At 45.2% G+C, this 21,320-nt stretch overlaps 1 pseudogene; it reads right to left on the bottom strand.

Moving 5' to 3' along the window:
* Nucleotides 1–10,688: 10,688 nt before the first annotated feature.
* On the bottom strand, nt 10,689–15,812 carry LOC120787596 (annotated as a pseudogene).
* Nucleotides 15,813–21,320: the final 5,508 nt, after the last annotated feature.

Raw genomic sequence — 21,320 nt, forward strand, 5'->3', positions numbered from 1 at the left:
TATGCTGTTAATGTTATGTTCTGGAGTAGTGATTTTTCAGGTGATGCTTCGATCCCGCCGCTGACTTTTGAAGTTGGTGTGTAATTTGTGGCGTCAGAGCTTTTCATAAATGGGAGCTACGAAAATGAGCAAACACATTTTTGGAAAGGCCAACGCTAGTACTGTCAGACTCATGGGCCTGATTGTGCCCCCTTGTGGTATTTTTCCTGAAATTTTTCAGCAAGGTCCTAGAGACTTGAGACCAAGTCCACTCTGCTCAGCCCCCTGTAAAATACATACACCAAATTTGGTGCCTATAGCTGTACGGGAACATGATCAGCTCCTTCCAGGTCCCAGAACCCATGCAGCAAATGTCAGAGACCCACCACATGTATGGGACAGAAAAACCTTCACGACAAACTTCTTCCACTGTGGCCTGGAATTCGCCCCACACATGATCTGGATTCATGATTATTTAGGTGAACCTTTCATCCCACCTCTGACTTTTGAACTTTGGTGCAACTTTGCAGCATCATTGTATCTCATAGAATAAAGCTACAGTCGTGACACAAACGATTTTGGAAAGGCCACAATGAGTGATGTGGTGCTTTTTGCGCATTCTTGTGTTTTTTTCTTAAATTTTTCAGTATTTTTTGTTTCGGCAGTGCTAAAAGAGTTATGTCTATTATTGAAAAGTTTACCCTTTGAAAGTTAATAAATTCTCACCTCCACCAAGATCATAAATGAGAATTTGAAGAGTTTTGTGCTCGTAACTCCTCACAAGGAGCACCTCGAGTGATGGGACCATGTTTGACTGAAAGCTCTCTAGAGTGACTTTAGGAATAAGTTTGACTCTTAAGAACTCAACACAAGGAGCAGATACAAACATTGAACATAAGAACATTTATGTCCTTGAGCATTTCACAGCATTAAAATTTGCCGTGTTTACAATGAAATAAAATCAAATAAATATATATAGAAATAAATAAAATCAAATAAAAATAGAAATTTTAAATAATCCATGAAATAAATATATTAAACCTATGATAAATATTTTAAATATAATATAAAACAAAACAGAAAAGTAAATGATAAAATAATTACAAAAATGTTTATATATAATATTTCATAATTGTATTTTATATTTAATCATATATATATATAAGATGCTTCATACATTATATTTTACAATATATTTCATTTCATGATTAAATAATTTTCACTCTGTAGTTGGTAATATATAAATGTTACGTTTGATCTATATACATCTATAATCGCTAAAAATACGATAAAGAAAAACATAAAATAAAAACATCTGTACACAGCTGTTATAACAATATAATTAACAAAATTGAAGGACTTTATTTGGAAATACATTAATGGAACACTATTATTCTTAGTTGGGGGACAGCTCATCAGGTGGCGCTGGCACAGACCCAGAGGTCAGCTCGGCCAAGGCGCTGGTACACAGTTGGGGATCGGCTCGATTTAGGCGCTTGGCACGCACCTCGAGGTTCTGCGGGCCAGGGCGCTAGCACGCATACGGGGATCGGCTCGAGTGGTGGCGCTGACATGTCAAGAGGTCAGAATATTAAGTCAAAGGAAGCCTAATCCCCATACTATTTCAGCCCTGTTTGGCCATACAATGTTCTAGAGAGTTGCAACCCCCTTCTGGCTGAGAGAGAGCGTCCTACCAAATATGTCTGTCAAATTTTGTCATAATTCTGGGTCACCAGAAAGTGCCCCAAAATTAACACTGAATTTCAAAAGTCAACCTGCTTCAAGTTCCAAATTTCAATCTATTTAACAAGCGTAATAAATTGAAAACAACTTGCAGACTTGAGATAAAGCTACTACACACAAGTTTCAAAAGGTTCACTACACATTTTGAAGAGTTTTCATCAAAATTTTAGAGAGCTCATGAAAGTCACTCACCATGCGGTCAACACTGCTGGCCATCTACCCACTTCCTACTTCCTGTGACACAGGAAGTCCAACTTAGCTCTGTATACATACATTATACAATAGCTTGAAAACCGGAAGTTCAGTTTTTTGTCTTACAAGTTTCAGTTTATTGGCATTATTGTTTCCTCTTACCTCCCCAAAAAAACCTTATTAATAACAAATGCATACAATAACATACTTATTCATACATCTCTTTGCTTCATACAACATACAACTAGACTATGAAACATTACAGAGTTAGGTCCACAAGAGCGCCACCTGGATGGGGCTGACACACGTGACAGATCTGTTTGAGAGCTTTCCATAGATGCCTTCAGTGTGGCTCTATGACCAAGTATGAGAAAGTTTCCTATTTGCCCATCCCCCAATCTGCCAGCCTTCCAAGTGTTTGCCAGCCAGAAGTGTGTTTCAGTGTGTCAAGCCAAAATTTATCACACTTTCAAAGGTGAGTTAGGCAGGCATGCGCAACATATGTCATTGAGCTTGTCAAGGAGTGGCTATGGTGAAATTTTGAAGACATACATTTGGTCCAACATTTGGACGGTACGTGTACGAGGCCGATGTGTGTGTTTGAGCATCTCGAGTCCTTTCGGGGACGCTTATCCCCATGTCGCTAGCTACTTCTGTCGGCGTTAGGTCCAGAAGGACACCACCTGGCGGGGTCCACGGACCTCCTCAAGAGCTTTCCATGGGCGTTTGTCTCATGCCTCGTAGCGCTTTTCTGGCTCAGATATGATGCCAGTCAAGCCCTTCCAAATGTTCATCTGTGGCGATTCCAGTTTTCCCAATATTTCTCTATTACCATTGTAATTTCTAAAGGTTTGAGTGCAGTGTCACGTCCGTCAGCTGCTTTCAAGGCGCCCGTGCTCAGCAAATCTCGGAGCTACAAGAGGTTATGAATTGTATGGCATTTGTGAAAACAAAAGATGTTTGAGCCCTTAACGGGCTCTTTGCCCTGACATTCGCCACTCTGGACTGGTGTAGTATCCAATTTCTTCAAAATGATTCCTACAACCCAACTCTACGCCTTCATCCTGAACTTTGCCCCTTAAACAAGTAATAATTCTGCGCTGGACGCATGGCAAATTACCTTTACACGTTTGAACCTACCTCAGCAACAAGACTCCAGTTGGATATGGGACACACTCCAGGGCTTGATCAACCTCGGCAGGGCCTTCCTCAGGTGAGGGTGTTTTGTGATAATGGCCAAAACACTCCATGATCCTTGGGTCCACTACTAGTGATGTGTCCTAAAATTTAAACAACAAAAAGATAGAAACTCTAAAAACCCTCCCACTCTTGTAATTAATCACGACTTCCAAATGTACATTAGAGTTCCATTGCCCATCGTTAGGGAATCTGACTTACCTTTCCTCTCCTCACCTCTCCTTTGGGGCTGTACACAGTATGCGGAACCCAAAGTGACATGCACCGGCCCGTGCCTTGCCTTTGGCTCTCCACTCCAAACCATGTAGTTGTTGAACTGCATGGGGAGAGCCACTGTTTTAGTTTCCTATTCCTACCACTAAACCCTAACCCTCCCTAACCCCTAATCCTAACCCCTAACTCCTAACCTCTAACCTTAACCCTCCAACTTTGAGCAACAACCCGACCTGGAATATAAATTGAGGAAGAAGAATGGCCAAAGTGCTTCACACAGCTGTCTCACGATCTCCCGGGGCTGTAATTAGTATTTTTAAACCCAATTACCCTTCTTCAGCATGTGGACAAATATATAGCAAAAAATTAGTATTCTAAGAGGTATCTCACTTACTTCCTGGATGGGGGGAACACAAGAACACAGCATCACGGGTGAGTCTGAAATTCAATTTTTTTTTTTTTGCCTTTTTTTTGGGTAACTGTACAATACATCGCAAAAACAAAACTTACAATTTATACAATTTAAATTACAATTTTATTTTATTTTTTTTTTCCCACATGAAAAACAGGCTAAACTCCAATAAGGACTTGACACTTTTAACACAAACAAAAACCCAATTGGCTATGGGACTACTCCAAACCATGTAGTTGACTGGCTGCATGGGGAGAGTCATTGTATTTGTTTTCTAACCCTAACCCTAACCCTACCACCTAACCCTAACCGTCTCCCAGTTTGTTTTGAACACATACCCCCCCGCCGTGGGAGCAAGGGGTTTTTTTTACAATGCCCGTTTTTGGTCATGGGACAGCCTTTGACCAGGCCTGCCCTTGGGAAGCCTGGGGCTGCTTTGTTGATATGAGCTGGAATGGGGCTATCCCACGAAAACACATAGGGGTTTCACTGAGTGTTCTTCAATTTTTTGGAATATTGGGGAAGCTGGGATATGCACAGTAAGTGGTGGTCCAGGGCGTCAGGACCTTGATCGTGGCCCAGTCTTCTATGAGAGTTAGCCTCGCCACTGCAACAGCCCATCTTGCATTATGCCTGGCTAATCTGCCCCCCCCCTTTCCATCCCCTGGTCCATCTTAGGTGACCAGGTCTCGGATGCATCGCAACCTAGGCACGCTTGGAACCTTTTATCTTCTCATCCGCCGGGGGATGCGCCGGGATCTTGACTAACTGCATGGGGGGCTCTGCGGTACTTTTCCAGGGGGGATAGATCGTTCTCCACATACCGGTCTCGGGGTGCTGCTCTTCACTCAGTATTCCATATAATCGACAAGTCACCAATTCACTGTTTTATAATGACAGGAAAATCAATGAACCGTGACTTTCCTTCATTGATGTTCTTGTTGTTGTAGTAAGATGCCTATACCTTTGAGCAGAACACAAGAGACAGCTGTTTTGCATTTCCAGGCTGTCCCCAAAAGATGCAACCTCACTTTTGAACCAATAGACCCCAGGATAGAACTACCACACTAAAGAGTGGGTCTGAACAAATAACTTTACAGCCAGTCAACAAACACATCCCCCAGATAGTTCATATACCCTCTTTCTGATTGTCTCTCTCCCATGCTCCAAAAATGCTGTAGTGTCAGTAACTTTATTACTCTTCTTACTGTTTGAATGTGTACATTGGTTTTCTCGGTTAGAGAAGAGATTTACTGGCATTTATAACTAAATTCTGCAGGTTGTATGTCTAATAAACTCATGTATCAATATTTCCATTACCATTAGAGATAAACAGGTGATGTCTGGTCTCACTGTAATCACCGGGGGTATCGGGACTCCAGATTTTTATTCGGTGTATTTATTTGTAACAACGTACGGTTATTTAGGAACTTGTCTTAGAAAATAGACGACTGGGCATGTGACATCTGGCCTCTTCTGGAAAGCATGCCCTGGGGGAACGTAAGCGTGACACCGCCTCTGGGAGGACGAGTCATCGCAGAGCTGATGTCGGAGATGCAGGTTCGATGCCAGTCGGTACCGGACCTCTTGACCCCAACTCCATCGACGGGTACAGAGACCGACGAGCTGAGCTCTCAGTGGCTGCAGGATGGAAAGCTTGGAGATGAGCTCGGATTGGAAAGAGCTCTCTGCAGGTGGTTGGACCAGCAATGACAGCTGCGCTGCTCCTCGAAGCTCAAAGACACACTCCTGAAGAGAGGAACAACAAGATGTTACCTTTAATGGTCATATATACCTGTGGTGCGCTCAGCCAATGAGAACGCAGGAAACATAAAATCCTTAAAATTAAAATCAACAACTTTCTGTCTTTAGTTGTTTCGTTAAACGTACCGCTGATTTCATGAGCTGCTTGATTTGTAATTTCACATTCTTTAAATCTGATTGTGTGTGTGTGTGTGTGTGTGTGTGTGTGTGTGTGTGTGTGTCGCACGCCTGTCTCCGGTTACCATGGTGATGATGTTTTCACATGGCACCATTTCCGAATGACAAATCAGTAAACAGTTGGATGCTTCATTCAAACTGATCATCACATTTTAAATAAAACTGATTCCAGTCATTAATTGAGTCCAACCTCTTAAACTCCCAGTTAAAGTATCCCTACACGTTTCTTTAAAGTTAAAAAAAAAAAACTTTTTCCACACAGTCTGACAGTAACAGAAATGTCTTCTGGCTCTGTTAATGCAGTGACCTCATCAAGCATAAGTTTCTTTATATACAACAATACTGTTTTCTTTCCTTATACGATGTGAATGGACTCTTAACTGAGAGCCAATAATAATGCTCAGATTTCTCAGCTGTGGTGCAAAACGTGTTGATATTTACTTAACTGTGAACTTGGTTTCTCTTTTAAAAACATATGCAGGTCCTGACTCAGCTGGAAGATGTTTTCACATCCTCACACAGATTTCGGGTACATTTTAATAGCAGTAAACAGGCTCAGATCATCAACAGTTGTACAGAGTTGTCTGTTTTCTGCACAGAGACTAACACAGTCTGCTGAATTAACATAAGAACCTTAGAGGAACTAGAAATGAGCCTTGTGGGACTCCATCTGGAGTCTTACACAGACGGATGGAGCTTACACAGGCCCCCTTCTGCACCTTATATTAAACAAATGAAATATCTATATTTATCCATATTTTTATCATTTAAAAAATGAATAATAGACAAACAAAATTACAATTGATTGATTGATTAGAAGGAGCAGACCAGTTTGGATCAATTTTGACTCCGACGTGTTCCTGCAGGTGGAGCTCGCGAGAAATTCATAAAACTTCAGGTGTTAGGAGGTGCGAGGTGTGAATAGTTAAAAGACTGTTACCGTGGTGAATGAGCGTGCTCAGTAGCATCCTCAGACCCTGTTTTGAGTATCTGTGAACGGGGTGAACACTGACTCCATCCTCCCCCCAGTAACAACCAGGCATCGGAATGACTCCTGGCTCTGCCCACTTCAACCGCGTGTACTTTACTGACCGCAGAAGCCCCGCCCACCTCTGCATAAGACACGCCTCCTGGAAGAATCACCTGCAAACAAGAACTCAGGGCATATTAAAAACTAGAATACCTGATTCTGAACCCGAAATCCAAGGCTAAACCCTGAAACGGACATCTGAAGAAATGAACACTTACTGTCTTGCTTCTTCCTCAGTTTTCAAAACTGAAACCAGTCCTCACACAGAGAGGAGAACACACTTACAGAGTCAGGTTTACCTTCAGTACATGGACCAGGTGAGTCTGCAGACTCCCCTCATCGTCAGCAGCACAGATCAGCTGATCGCTCGATGTGACCATCTCAAATTGATGAGCCGGTCTGAACATACAGGAACACAAGAAGAGGAAGAGGTCATTGAAGTACAAGTAGAAATGTTAGTAGTGTTGGTAGAATGAACAAGAAATCCACTGAGCACAGATGCAGAGAAAAACGCTACATGCTCTCACTGATACTATCACACTTTTTACACTGTGTTACTGATCTTAAGGCATCATAAAGCATCGATGACAACCCTTCATAATCTGTTCAAACAAGAACTGAAAAAGGAAAAAAAACCTGAAAGTAATGGACAAAAAAAACAAAAAAAATCATCCCCGCTGAAATGCAATTTAAAGTTTTAACTATTTGTCATCTGTGACAAGTGAAATGACCCAGAAGTATCTAAGTGGCAGCCATGATAAGAGCCGGTGGAATTCTCTAAATGCTAAAGAAAAGGAGCTTCAGTGCTTCCTATCTTATCTCCTTTAGCATAGGATGCAAGGTATCAGTAGTAGCATTATCAGTATTAGCATCAATCGTATCAGAAGGCAGGACCCCTCTAGAGGTTGAGCAGGAGGATGAAGGCAAAGGTGGGATCTCTCTGGAGGCAGAGCAGTAGAGCGGCGGCGGGTCCTCGCTGGAGGTCGGGCGGGAGGGCAATGCAACGGCGGGTGTCCCCTCCAGAGTCGGAGCTGTATACTGGGGTCCAGAGTTAGTAGCAAGTGACAGGGGATCTGGACGGGCCAACAGGGGAAGCTGAGAACCAGGCACACTGGAGGCAGGCAACTGGAGCAACAGGCAGTCAACCTTATGATCAGGCGGGCCGTGGTCGGCTGACATGACAGCCAGCTAATGGTCTACGAGGTCTGGCAGTTTGTAAGCGTTGACTGTCAACTGGAGATCGGGAGCAGGTGTCGGCTGCACCGCCGACCAGGGATCGGGATCGGGCCTCAGTCGGACCGCCAACCGGGTACCAGGAGCAGACTTGATTTCAGCCAATTCGGGAACAGCCTTTGGGAACTGATGGGACGTTAGCCAGCATGGCCAACTCACAGACAGGCTTGATGAACACATGAGACGTTAGCTGGGACCCCTGTCATAATACCAAAAATTACACAATACCTGCTAAATATCTCAATACTCAAACAACACCACAAGCCAGTTCTCATTAACTGTCATTTTTAAATCTGATTGGACTAAATAGAAAACTAGAAAAAGCACTCAGTAGAGTGCAGACCTCCGCCAAGGAGGTGTATTGAGTCATTTATGTTCAGTCTACTTTAGTGTTCCAGCACTTTGAAATTACAGACATGCAGTGTAGATGTTGTAGATTTCATGAGCTGAAATTTCACCAACAGTTTGACTTCCCTGAGTTAGAAAAGGAAAAGCAGAGCATCACATTCATAACTTGCAAGGTGACTAGATATGTAAAATTATCTCTATGAAGTAAATAAAGGATTAAAGACACTCCTTACAAAACACTTTGCATGTCCTGTCCTGAAATAATTTAATTCTGCTGAGGTAAACTACCAAACTACTAAAAGTTGCATATATAGAAATATATAGAAATAGCCACAAAATAAATATTCAGTCGATCATTTACTTCATACATTTTTGTGTGGGGTTTTTTTTCCGTCTTTTCATGGTCTCCAGCTCCACACACACCCACACATGCATGCTGGTGGAAAAAACTGGGACATCTGGGGTTTTGGTCAATTCGCGTGTAACTTCGTAGCGGGAAATACATTGTTCTAAATAGACAAAATAGCTTTTCACTCCTCGATTAGAACACGTGCATATACTAACTACAGACTCTTTATAGTAGCCTAAAAATGTAAATATATGGTTTAATAAGCTACTGCTAGGTGGTGTTGGAATTACATACGAATTCACCAAAAGCCCAGGCGGGTAGCACCACAGCTGGAGCTCCTGAGACAGGACTGCCCTCCCCGTCCAGTCCCTCACGAACAGAGCCCTGCTGACCCGCTCCTGCTGCTGTGGAGGCAGGTTGCTCTTCCACGCCTCAGGCAAGAGGAGCTGTAACGACACGACGACGACAACAGAGTTCGCTGAGCTGCAACATCAAAGACACGCTGCTACCAGATGTTCAACGTTCACATCCAAAACGCAAACCTCAGCTGGAGGAGCAGCCGGTCTGACAGCAGCAGGAGGAGTAGGAGGAAGAGGAGGAGCAGCAGGAGGAGCTCTTCGTGCCACAGGTGATGCCGGCGGAGGACGAGAGGATGCTGATGCTCACAGAAAAGGAAATTTAACAGGCAAGATTTATCCTGTTTTACACACAATCGGATAAAGTAACGCAAGCACCGATTCATGAAACACTCACAAGGCTACGCGTCGTACCACCTGCTCCCTCTCCCTGTACCGACTACATGAAAAGGAAAAGACAACGCTGGCGCTGCCCTTATACACGGCTAGATAACGACTGAGGCTGCACCTCAGCACGATTAACGTGACGCGGCGAAACACCTGCCGCTGAGGCCTCTGATAGCGCAGAGTAACTGACGGTGGCGACAGTTACTGGCTGGCAAAGGAAGAAACAGGTGGCATCTGATTGAAACTGGATGATTTAGCGCAGTAAATCAGCTGAATGGCACACATCCATGTTGCCTTTACTAACACAAAAACTTCCTCAAAGCAGAATTTGAATCAGCAAATCATTATCACGGTAATTCTTTAAATTGGCTTGTTCACCTGAGCGGCTGGTGGAGGCACTGTTCGTAGGGCTGCGTGTCCGTCCTCCTGGCAGCGAGAGGGCGATGGTCTGCCTCCTGACCCGCTGCACCCTGGTTGTGGGGGACTACGACACCATCCGAACGCGGGTCACCGTGCACCTAAGAACCAGAACACCTATCCAGCTGTTTGTGGTGAACCGGGACACCCTCTCTCCACCGTGAGACTCTCTTCTTGATTCACAGCTGACTCAGGGATTATAACCTTTAGTGTCTTCGTGACATTGAGCACATCTGATGGTCAACACTAACCGTTCTGTGTTCACCCTGCAAGCACAACAGGTTCACAGCCTCCTCCGCCTCCGCTGCCCCGACACCACCAGCAGTTTTAACAAGTGAGTTTCAGTATTATGAATTTTTTAAGGCATTAATGGTTTGAGTCACAGAGTTGCTTAATAAAGGATTTGTTTCCCATTTTGTGTATTATTTACAGGATTATTAAATGGGTATTGATGTGAAAAAAAACAAAAACAAAGCCATACATAAATTATATATATATATATATATATACATATATATATGTATATATATATATGTCCAAAGTCTGGTAAATTCAAGTTATTCTAATTTTGAATTTTGTTTCTTTAATGAAAAATACCACTTGAAAAGTTATTTTAATGACAACTTTCCGTCTCCGTAGACTTCTCAGTTTTATTTCTTCTCTTGTTTCAGAGACTCCATTAAGGAGATTCGGCATTAATTCAGAAACCAATGTAAATCTGAGGTTATTTTTTAAGTAATTGTGGTTGGTACAGAGAAAAGTTAAGAGTCTGAAAAGAGTCAACACATCACACAAAAGCAGTTTATATACAAAGGTTTAATTTGAAAAATACTTTTTCCTGCCAGTGCTTTACATTTAAAGCATCAAAAACTCTGACACATGAAATGAGAATTTGAGAAATTAGCTGAAACTTAAACCTGACAGGGGAAAAAAATTATAAACAGGAAGAAGAATGTCTTTGTAAATAAATAAAAACACAGTCAATGTACAAAATGTGCATATAAAAAACAAATACGGTATATTCTAATACAAAACTGAGTATTTGCATTGACTGATTATTTTACGGTACTGGACATGGAACCTTTTGAGAACTAATGCAAAAAAAACCCCAAAAAACTGTTTTATAGAAAAACACGTGTTGTTGTGGTGTCAACACTTGAAAGTATCATACTGACACCGCCTTTTAAATAAATTCAAATTCAGAAGCCTGCCTGAAGGAGGGAACTGAGAAAATAAATGACACCACAACCAACTAGAGATGACGTTTTGACTCCTTTTCCGCCTTGAAGCAAAACCTGAAGAGCGGCAGGATATCGACACTGTCGGCCCTTAAAGTCCACAGTAAGGCTGGGTCAGACCGACCTCTTTCCAATCTGGAAACGTCGGATAAATCACGACTTTGTTCATTATAGCCCGGATATGGGTGGGGAAGAGTTCTCAGCTGTTTGTATTGGGAAAAACGTGAACGCTGTAGGATGAGACGATTGTAAGGTGAAGAAAATAAAAGTCTTCAAAAGTCACGTTTTGGTATCAGAACTGAGACTAAGGTGCGGTGTCTCGAACCGGTCCCAGCCCCCCAGAGGTTTGTGTGTGTCTGTTCGTATGAAGTGTATTTTCAAGTATTCCGCCACATCGGCGGGCGAGGATTCTTCGACGCCTCGACGCTCACATTACAACGTGGGAGGGGGGTGTTTTGTGGGGTGGATGGAAAATCTTTGAACCTAGTGTGATGCTTCCACCGGCAGCCGGTCAGCTTAGCACAAAGACTGGAAGCGGGGGGAAACAGCCAGCCCTAACGGTAAGAAAATCTGCCCACGAGCCCCTTTTAAAGCTCGGAGGTTAACACTGTGACACACGAAACTGAACCGTAAAAGCCACAAATTGCGATTTTACGGGAGGTTGTGAGCCAGACAACTTCTTGTTCGGGACCTGCAGCCGGCCTCGTAACTGCTCAGGGCCAAGTAATAGTCCAACACATAACTCCCTGTAAAAGTACATATTGTCATTTTGATAGTTTGGTTTTTACACCGATCAAAGAAGCGAGACGATACGTGCTAATTCGAGAGCTTTAAAGGTATGGAGTGTTAAGTGGGTTCTGTCACTTTCGGACACAGCCGGGCTGGCTGTTTCCCTGTTTCCAGTCTCTGTGCTAAACTAAGCTAAGCTACCTTCATTTGGAGATGGTGGCGATGGGGTTTAATGGTTTAAGATGCAACACAGAAAATTAGTCGATTGATGGATTTAGTCCATTTTGATACGATTGTGATGTGTGATTGATCATTTAAGTAATTCCTCAAGCAAAATAACCCCATTGCCTCTCAGTTTCACCATCTCCAACATGTGGACTTTCTGCTTTTCTCTGTCTAATATCACCGTAACCTGAATACGATTGGGATTTGGACTCTTGGACACTTGGACTCTAAGCAGTGAGATGAGCACTGTCACTGTATTCGGACTAAACAATCGACGGACCAAATAATTAACAGGTGGATTAACGGTGGAATATATGCAGTTGCAGTCCTGTACATGATTGTAACACAGTAGCCAACTCAGCCAATGAGTGAATACAAACTTACATTGATGTTTTAACCATGAGGATTTGGTGGAACCTGTGAGGAACCCTCCACCCCTTAACATGGCGTTACTCAACCCTCAGCAGATGTTAACGTCAAGGCACTCAAACAGCAACACTAGATGGAAAACCTGGGCTGTTAAGGGGGGTGGGGGCACAGAGTCGACTGCCGTCAACCGAGTCCGAGCCACGCCCTTTGTCGGCATCCCGCTGACCAATCAGGCGCTCTCCTGGTTTGAGGAGGAAGATGAGGAGGAGTAGTTGTCAGCCGTAACGGCGGGAAGTGCGACGCTGCCATCGTCCGTCTGCTGACCGTCGCTGGCGGTCACCCAGGGGTGGAGGAGGATCTGCTCCAGGGTTGGTCGGTCAGACGGCTGGTGTCTCAGACACCAGCCAATCAGCTGCTGGCACTCTGTGACAGAATCACAAGGAGGTGGAGAAGAGCAACAGGAAATATAAAACACTGCAGCACCAAAGCGCTAACTTTGTTTAGCGCTTTGAGAGAGGACGCATCGCACTCGGACTGACCCGCGGAGACTTTGCGTCTGTAGTAGATCTGGCCTCTCAGGATCTCCTCGTCATCTTCGAAGGGGATGTCCCCGCACACCATGTCATACAGCAGCACGCCGAGCGACCAGACAGTGGCCGGGCGACCGTGGTACCGACGGAACCGGATCCACTCTGGAGGACTGTACACCCGTGTACCTGGAGGGAGGAGGCGTCAAGTACAGTATTTTAATTAGCTGACATAAAACAGTGATCCGAATCCAAACGTTCAGTGTGTCGGAGTGAGTGTGCAGAGCGGTGGCGGTGGGCAAACGCCAGCAGCAGCGTGAGAAACGCAGCTGGTGCTCCTGGAAAATACTTCCCGAGCAGAACAGAGTTGCTGCTCATCTGTTCTCACCCCCCCAAAAAAAACGGGATATGCGTGTGATGGGAAGGTCGTCACGAGTCCTACATTCTGGTTTTGCAGTCACTTTCAAAAATTTCCCAATCTTCCAAAAAGCAGCCACAACCAACAGAAAACAGACCCACCATCAAATTCGGTGTAGGCAGTGTCTTTGAGGAGAGCCCCTGAGCCAAAGTCGATCAGTTTGATCTGTCCGGTCTTCAGATCCACCAGCAGGTTTTCGTCCTTGATGTCTCGGTGGAAGACGCTGCAGGCGAAGCAGTGACGCACCGCCTCCAGCACCTGCAGGAAGAAGCCTCGTGCCACCACCTCGTCCAGCCCCAGCCCGAGATATAATCAAACAGGTCCTGTACCGGCTCGGGACGCTCCATCACCATCGACCAGCCGTCCGCCTGCTCCCACCAGTCCAGCAGCTGCACCACGCCGCCAAACGCCCCACCCACCTTCTTCAACAGCATGATCTCCATAGGAACCACGGTGCCGCACTGAGAGAGCGTTGAAGAGAAGACAGAAAAAGTCAGTATCGACTTCAGAGCTGCAGCAGTTACTCGCTTAGCTTAAAAACAGCTTCCCGTCAGATTTAGTAAGAGGGAACTTCAGGTAGTACTTGATTTGAAACAGTTTGAAATTAGTGACACTACATTGCAATCCTACAGTATTTATATCTTTTAGAGCTGCAGCTAATTATTTTCATTTTTATTTACTCGATTAGTCATTTTGTTTATAAAACGTCACAACAGTACTGAGAAATGCCTGCTATAATTTCCCAACGGGACGTCTTCAAATGTATACTTTGTCTGGCGGACAGTCGGAAAACTCCCTGTCACGCACGACAAAGAAAGGCATCAAATCCTCACATTTCGGAGGCAGATTTTTGCCTGAAATGATTATTGGATCATCAAAATAGCTCCAGATTCATTTCCTGCCGATCTCACCAGGTGGCCCCAGTCCGTCACTCTCTCCCTGCGCACGTGTTTTACCGCCACCTGCATGGAAACATACAACACAGCCTCCGTACAGTTACACATGACATATAAACATGCATGGGGGAACCAATCCTGTTTCTATGCAAAGACACATAACAAACAGCAGTCGGTCGCTAGAATATAAACCTGTGACCGAACAGTAAGCTTTTAGTAAATGTTTTTCTCATGCCATCTTGATAAACTACTGATGGCAGCATCATTTTTCAAGCACAGATGCCGAAAATTTGACGGTTACGCGGTTCTCCGTTTTAAAAACGTGCTGTGCTCTAGGAAAGTGTATTGGGCATTTTTAAAGAGATGTTTCCCTGATACGTTATAGAACAGACGGTTACGCTACTGGTCAAAAAACAAAAACATAGGCAGACGAATAGACGAATCGATATTTCATGACAACCATGCACACTCCACCTGCTGGGGGAAATTGTGTGATCTGATTGAAAGCTCCAAAATAGCTACTAAATGGACCGGTCAGCTACTGTTTCCGTGGTCGAGAATGAACCTTCGGTCTCAACGACTTTCCAAGGCTTTCAGGCCCTGTGCAGCTCCCTGCTCTTACCGCCAGCCCGTCGGAAAGGCGGACAGCCGAGTGGACGGTGCCGAATCCTCCCTTGCCGAGCACCGAGTCCAGCCGGTACAGGTTCTCAAACGGCTGCTTCTCTGCCGCTTTGGCTACAAAACACAGGGGGAAAAATCGGATTATTTCAGCTCACTTGGACGGTCGAGAGCCTGTCGAGTGGCGCGCCAAAATCCGTGACCCCACCAAAGACGTCTCTCTCCGCCCACGTGTTGCCGTTTGGCGCTTCAGCTTGACACCTGACGCTTTACACGCGCTTTTAAAAGAAAAGCAATCAAATATCCAAAAATAACCGAATACACACGCGTACATGGGCAAATGTCCCCAGACCACTCCTGTTGTTCTTGTGTCCTGTTGTCCGTTCAAAACTGGTGGACTGTCCAGCATCATCATCATCATCATCATCATCATCATCTCCAGTATAAATTCTTCAAACGATGCCAAGGCAAAAAAATAATAAAAACAGACCCCGTTTTAGCAGAGGAGACCGTTTTATTACGAGGTAACTCCGCATGTTGGCACAGACACGTAGCTCTGAAAATGGCTCCACCTGGTTTTGTTTTAAAGGTCACGCAGTAACACGCGTCCACTAATCGGTTCGTGCGTCGGAAATGTATTAATGTCATAAAATCTGTCTGGATTTTCCCCAGTAAAACTGCCAAAGTTTAGCCGCCGCAAGCCTCTCTGATGTACAGACACGACGCTGACTTATTGTGCCTACGTGTGGGTTTGCGGGGGATTTTTTCCAAACCGAGTAGCTAGCAAACAGTAAAGTCTCGAAAATTGCTGGTGCGTGCATTACATGAACGTCCAAAACGTCCTTTTAGCTGGATCCGGTGGACGCCGTTACCTTGCTGCGGCTGGAGCCCCGCCGGCAGAGCCATCCTGTGCGACGAGGAGCCCGGTTCAGAGAGCAGCCTACTTCTCCGGACTTCTCCCCGAGTATCGGAAATATTGGCGGAATGAACTCCGAGCAAAGGCGGGATCACGCACCCTTCTCGCGGGCAAAATACCACCAGAAGTTACTATAACGGAACAACAAGGCTTCCAGCCTCCGCAGAAACCCGCCGCTCTGCCGTCCCGCTCCGCCGCTGCCGACTTTTACAAAGATCGCATATATCCTTCCGCCCGTCCACCGCCGAACATTAAATAACACCAACGAACCTGCCGCTTCATTCTCAGACCTCCGCGCCTGGACGAGTGGTGGTGCGTCGATTGGCATCGGTGCGTGCTGTAGTTGAAGTCGGTGACGTGAGAGAGGAGCCCGACGGGACGAGGAAACGGGCGGGCTACTTTAGGTAGCAGGACGGCCGGAGGGATTTCAGAGTGGGTCGCTCTGGCAGTGCTGTAGGCAGTTTGCCCATCAGGTATGAAAGTTACAGGTGGACAGTCCATTTACTTAAGTAAAATTCCGAGGCACTTGCATTTCAGCCGAGTACATCTGTTTTATGCTACTTCCTACTTCATACTTCTGCAAATCAGAAGGAAATGTTTTTTTCTTTTCTTTTTGTGCTGCCGCATTTATTCTAAAGCTTAAGTTCCTAGTTGCTTTGCTGATTCTCTTCACGACTCCTCTCCTCACCCACGACTCAAGAATCATTTAGACTACAAATATGCCGTTCATACGGCAACACGTGCATATGAAGTTTCTTGCATTTTCATAAAACCCGAATACTGTACGATACAAAGTCCAGCAGTTCTGGAGCGACGTTATCATATCGTTGTTTGTGTCCACCTCATGGATCTAGGTCCAGTATTCCCTCTCTTTCAGCTCTGTATTTGGTCTCCACCAGCTCCCGAGGGAAACGTCTGGCTCTTTAGCTGCCAAATGCTCCACTGTGTTCGCCAGCTGGTCACCGACTGGGTCTGCCTGCCGTTTGCTGCTGAGCAGGTAGTGGACAGAGGCTTTTTACAGCTGTTTCTCTGAAAAACATCTGCCTGCTGTGGCCAAAAGCCACGCTATGAGAGCAGTGGTAGCGAACCACAACGGTAAAGCTGTGGGTCGGACAGATAAACAACGGGCTGAGACCCACTGTAAAGCTCCGTGAAGCTGAGTGGAGCTGCAGATGATAATCACCACAGGCCACCGTTTCCGCATTGTCATTTGGTACGTTGTTTAGAGCCATACGGCCGATACAGTACGTTGAAAGGTCAACATCCAGTCGTTCCGGGGTCTTTGACATTGGGGAACGCAATAATAACACATACAACATTAAGGTTTATAGAATCACCTATTGTAGTAAGAATGTGTGGAAATAGTTACTATCATATAATAATAATAATAATAATAATAATAACGATAATTAAAAAAGAACATTCAAGAAAAACAATAAACAAGTAAACACACTCAAACACAACATAAATACATACAAGTATATGCACATTTACGTACATATAAATGATGAAATAGGATATGGTATAGTTTTCACTCGGTGATTGGTGAGTGAGTACAAGTCTTTATGTGGCTTCGTTTTGACAGTGCCGACAAATTCGGCTGAATGCACACAGCTCAGTCCTGTCCTGGAGGGGGGTCTTTTGTTGTTGCCAATATTTGATATAGATAATCCAATTTTACCGAAGCTTATTAGCGCTGTGGTGGCAATCCTCTCTGTTCCATGAAGTACTAGGAGTCGACTCTCGTCTTCTGGTAAGTGGAATTCATCATCTGCAGATGGTCTCAAGCATACGGAGATCAAAGGTCACACGGCCATGAGCAAAGAGCGCAACACTTAGTAAGCGTTTCTACACTTTAGCGAAAGTACGAAGGGAACCGTAGCAATTGTTCCATCGCAGCTGCGGGGAGGAAGGCCATGCCCCGGCATCGTTTTACCACCGAAGGCCAGTGCTTTCTGCAGATGAGAGTAGTATTCACATTTTTCCATCACACCCGTTTGTCTTTTTTGAATCAACGTAGAATGTTTTTCTCTGTCCCTTCAGGAATGACACAACTGAAATGAGCAACCGCTACCCTGTGTGCTGCTACGCAGCGATGTCAAAGCACCCTCGCAGCGCCCGCAGGGTTGACAATGTGCAGGAGAGAAAGGCTGCTCCGCAACTTAGCCACCAGGAGGGTCTACATCAGGGATTCGGCCTGTCCCGTTTTGGGTTGCTTGTACAAGAGCAGAAGCCTGGACGGGCACCAGATGGACGGCCACCCTGTGCTCAGTGCAGACGAGGCGGAGAGTCACGTGGATGCAGCGAGGAGAGCGAAAGCACTGAGGGTGAGGAATCCGTCCAGCCATGGCTACCGCCCTTGACCCAGAGGGAGAGGAGGAGTTGGATGAGGTTCACGTGCCCAGGGAACTTACAAATGGCAGAAATGTTCCAACTGGTCGGAAGGAGGCTTTGTAATATGTGTTTTATAATTTGAGTTTTATTGGAAATAAGCCACCAACCTGGTGTTTCTAACGTCGGGCAGAGGGCCTGCTAAAAACAAGGTTCCGGTATGTGTGGGGGGGGCATGGGAGGATATGAGCTTACTGGGAAAGCCCAACTTCATTGACATTGGTCCTGCAGCAGTATTGCAATGGCAACTCTGCTGGCTTCACCAACAGTATCGATCTTTTTGTGTCCCCGTCTTCTTCTGTCTCCAGGCTGAAAATGTCCACTCTGCCGAGGTCCGGAAGATGATGGCCACTTTTGTGTGCCACGACACAGCCACAGCTGGAATCTGGATGTGCCCCAGTCCAAGGAGATGCAGCGGCATTTCGTGGAGGCCACGTCAGACTCAACCGCTGTCGCCTCAACCTCTGGAGCCGTCGCCTCAACCTCAAGGAAGAGGGAGCTGTCCCACTGAATCCTCAGAAGGGGGGGGGCAGCAGTATCAGGAGTCTGGGTATTATAGCCTGGAGGCTGCAAGTGTAAGGAAAGACCGTCCAGTCTCTTTAAAAAGAGAAACAATACCAATCAGGACACTAAGTGTGTGTTTTGTGTTTCCTCCCCAGACGCCCGAGAAGACCACAACCTATGGGCGCTACAGAAAGGTTGTGGTCAGACTGAGCTCGCTGGAGAGTAAATCAAAAGGAAACGGGGAGGGCCAGACGGGCGGCCATGAGGGCTCGGAGGAAGAGTGAGGAGAGGAAGAAGCAAGAGGGTGGACGATAGCCCTGTTGGACAGGCGGAGACACTCAGACGCTCACAAGCTTTAGTAGGTAGATAGATCGTTGCTAGTGTTTGTAAATATTTAAAATATAATAATAATAATAAATAATATTTAATATTTAGTGTAAAATATTTTTGTATTTAACTTTCTACAAAGTTTTTTTTCCCTTTCTTTTTTATAGAGGTTATATATATTTTTGGATTGTTTCACTTTGTATTTTTTGTTTGTATTGTTTAGATGTTTATCCAATTACCTAAATCTTAACATTCTTCACTGTGGTGTGGTCTTAATAAATTCTATGCTGTTTTTAATCAGTGGTCTCCAGCTTATTCACTTATACGGACCTTCATAAGAAATGCAGAAACAATATTGAACAATACCTACGACTATATCAACTCATTGGTATGAGACTGAAATGTGTTCCATGAATGCTGAACTACAGACAACAAACAATCTGGACTGAGCTGTGCGCATTCAGCCGAATTTGTCTGCGCTGTCCACAAGAGCTTTACTCTTAAACCCTCCTGACAAAATCTGAATCCCAAATTTCAACAATTTCGATGAAAGCAACTAACAGCAAGAGTAGAAGGATCAATAAGAGAAAACAAATAACATTTAGGGACGTGAAATAAAACCACTAACAAGCGCTTGTGACGAACAACTCCGTGAGCACAAAATAATTTGTAATTCCTGAAATTTCTCAAAAGCTAAAGAAAAGTCAAGTGTGGGCAGCAGGTTTTTCATTCAGAGCTGCGTGAGACACGAGGGGAGTTTATTGTCAGGAACAAATTGTAAAAAGTACGAGAATATCTTTACTTTACGCACATGGGAAGTTTCTACCTGCCTCACCTCAGTTGATTCCTCAACAGAACTGACAAAGTATAATGCATCAGACTGAGTCATCCATTTTCGCTAACCTTAAAATGCTCTTTTTTTCCTTTTTTTTGCTGCAGCGGCGAACTCCTCAGTGCTATAGGTTCGGGTTGTTACTTATTCACGTTGCATCGCTGTTGCTGCTAGGTATGCAGCGACAACACAAAAAAGCCGTGATTTTTATTTGTCTAGAATTTGCCGATTGGACTTGGGATTGCATGAATCGGGGTTAACGGTTCGATAAGGTCCATCTCGTGAGCTCACCGAGTTACCAGGATGTAGGCAAATATAGAGTCAGCTAATTAGCAAAGTAATATGGATCTAATTGTACTTTGGTGAGTTATTGTGATGGCCCAGCAACTCCAGCTCCAGGTACCGTCAGGAAGCGGGAGATGGAATGAGCCCGAGCCTCTACGCCACCTCAGTTAACACTCAACCGTGGAGTGGTTTCAAGCTGTACGACGTCCACGTGGCAGGCAGAAAGTGGCCATTACGATGTCGCCGGGCTGCACTGCAGCCACGTTGCGTGACGTGGCCACGCAGGGGGGCCGAGCGGCTACCGCGGACAGTGAGAGGCCGAGGCCTGCCGGCCTGTCCCATTCCCTTGCCTAGCCAGGAACACCAGGCAGGACACTGACAGTTCCCCGAACCAAAGAGGTCGGTGACGGCTGTCCCAAGTCACGCCGCAGTTAACGTGCGTACAGGTGGAGTCGCAACACGAGGCCCCCCGAAGGCCCCCCGAAGGCCCCTGAACATCACACCCGCTATATAACTGTACTGTATGCCTGCCCCGTAGCTGCTGAGAGTGAAGCTGTACATTCTGTCGACGTGCATTTTATGTGCGAGCGTTAACTGATGAATAGGTTACCTGAGGAGAGCAGATTGTATTTTCAAGTACAGCAGCAATACGCTGTACGTCGGGCACTCTTCTCCGAGTGCATGGCTATGTCGATATCTATGCATGTTTGTAATGTACTGCTGTTCTATCCTTACGCTTGTTGAGTCCATGCTTCAAAACATCAGGACTCGCGCGATTCGCTTAGTGAAGTATGCAGGACGCAAAACTTAAATCCACATCTATTTATTAAAATACGGCCGTGTCTTAAAGATTGAGGTTGCTCACGGAGCTCTGGACCAGACTGTGCATCCCTGACAAGCATACGGCGTCCACATCAGTTCACCAAGTCTGAGTGTCTATTCTCTCCCCGGTCCAGCAGATACCAGGTTTAAACATTGCAAATAACATCGACGGCAGGGTCATCTTCTTATTCACTCTCAGGTACGTGCCTCCTCAGGGAGATTTGCCTCTGGACATGATCGACTCTCCCCACTTAAGGACTTATCTGTAGGAAAAGAGGTAGAAAAAGACGAGACACAGGACAGCACCCAAGGACAGTCCTGCCGCCTCCATATAAGGGGTCGTTTGTCACATATAGACAACCATATGTGTTTGGGTGCATTCCTTGCAGAATAACACCTCGGTTTAGTACCAGCACCTGAGTGTAA

The sequence above is a fragment of the Xiphias gladius genome, unplaced genomic scaffold (genome assembly GCF_016859285.1).
Source record: "Xiphias gladius isolate SHS-SW01 ecotype Sanya breed wild unplaced genomic scaffold, ASM1685928v1 HiC_scaffold_292, whole genome shotgun sequence".
Lineage (NCBI taxonomy): Eukaryota > Metazoa > Chordata > Actinopteri > Istiophoriformes > Xiphiidae > Xiphias > Xiphias gladius.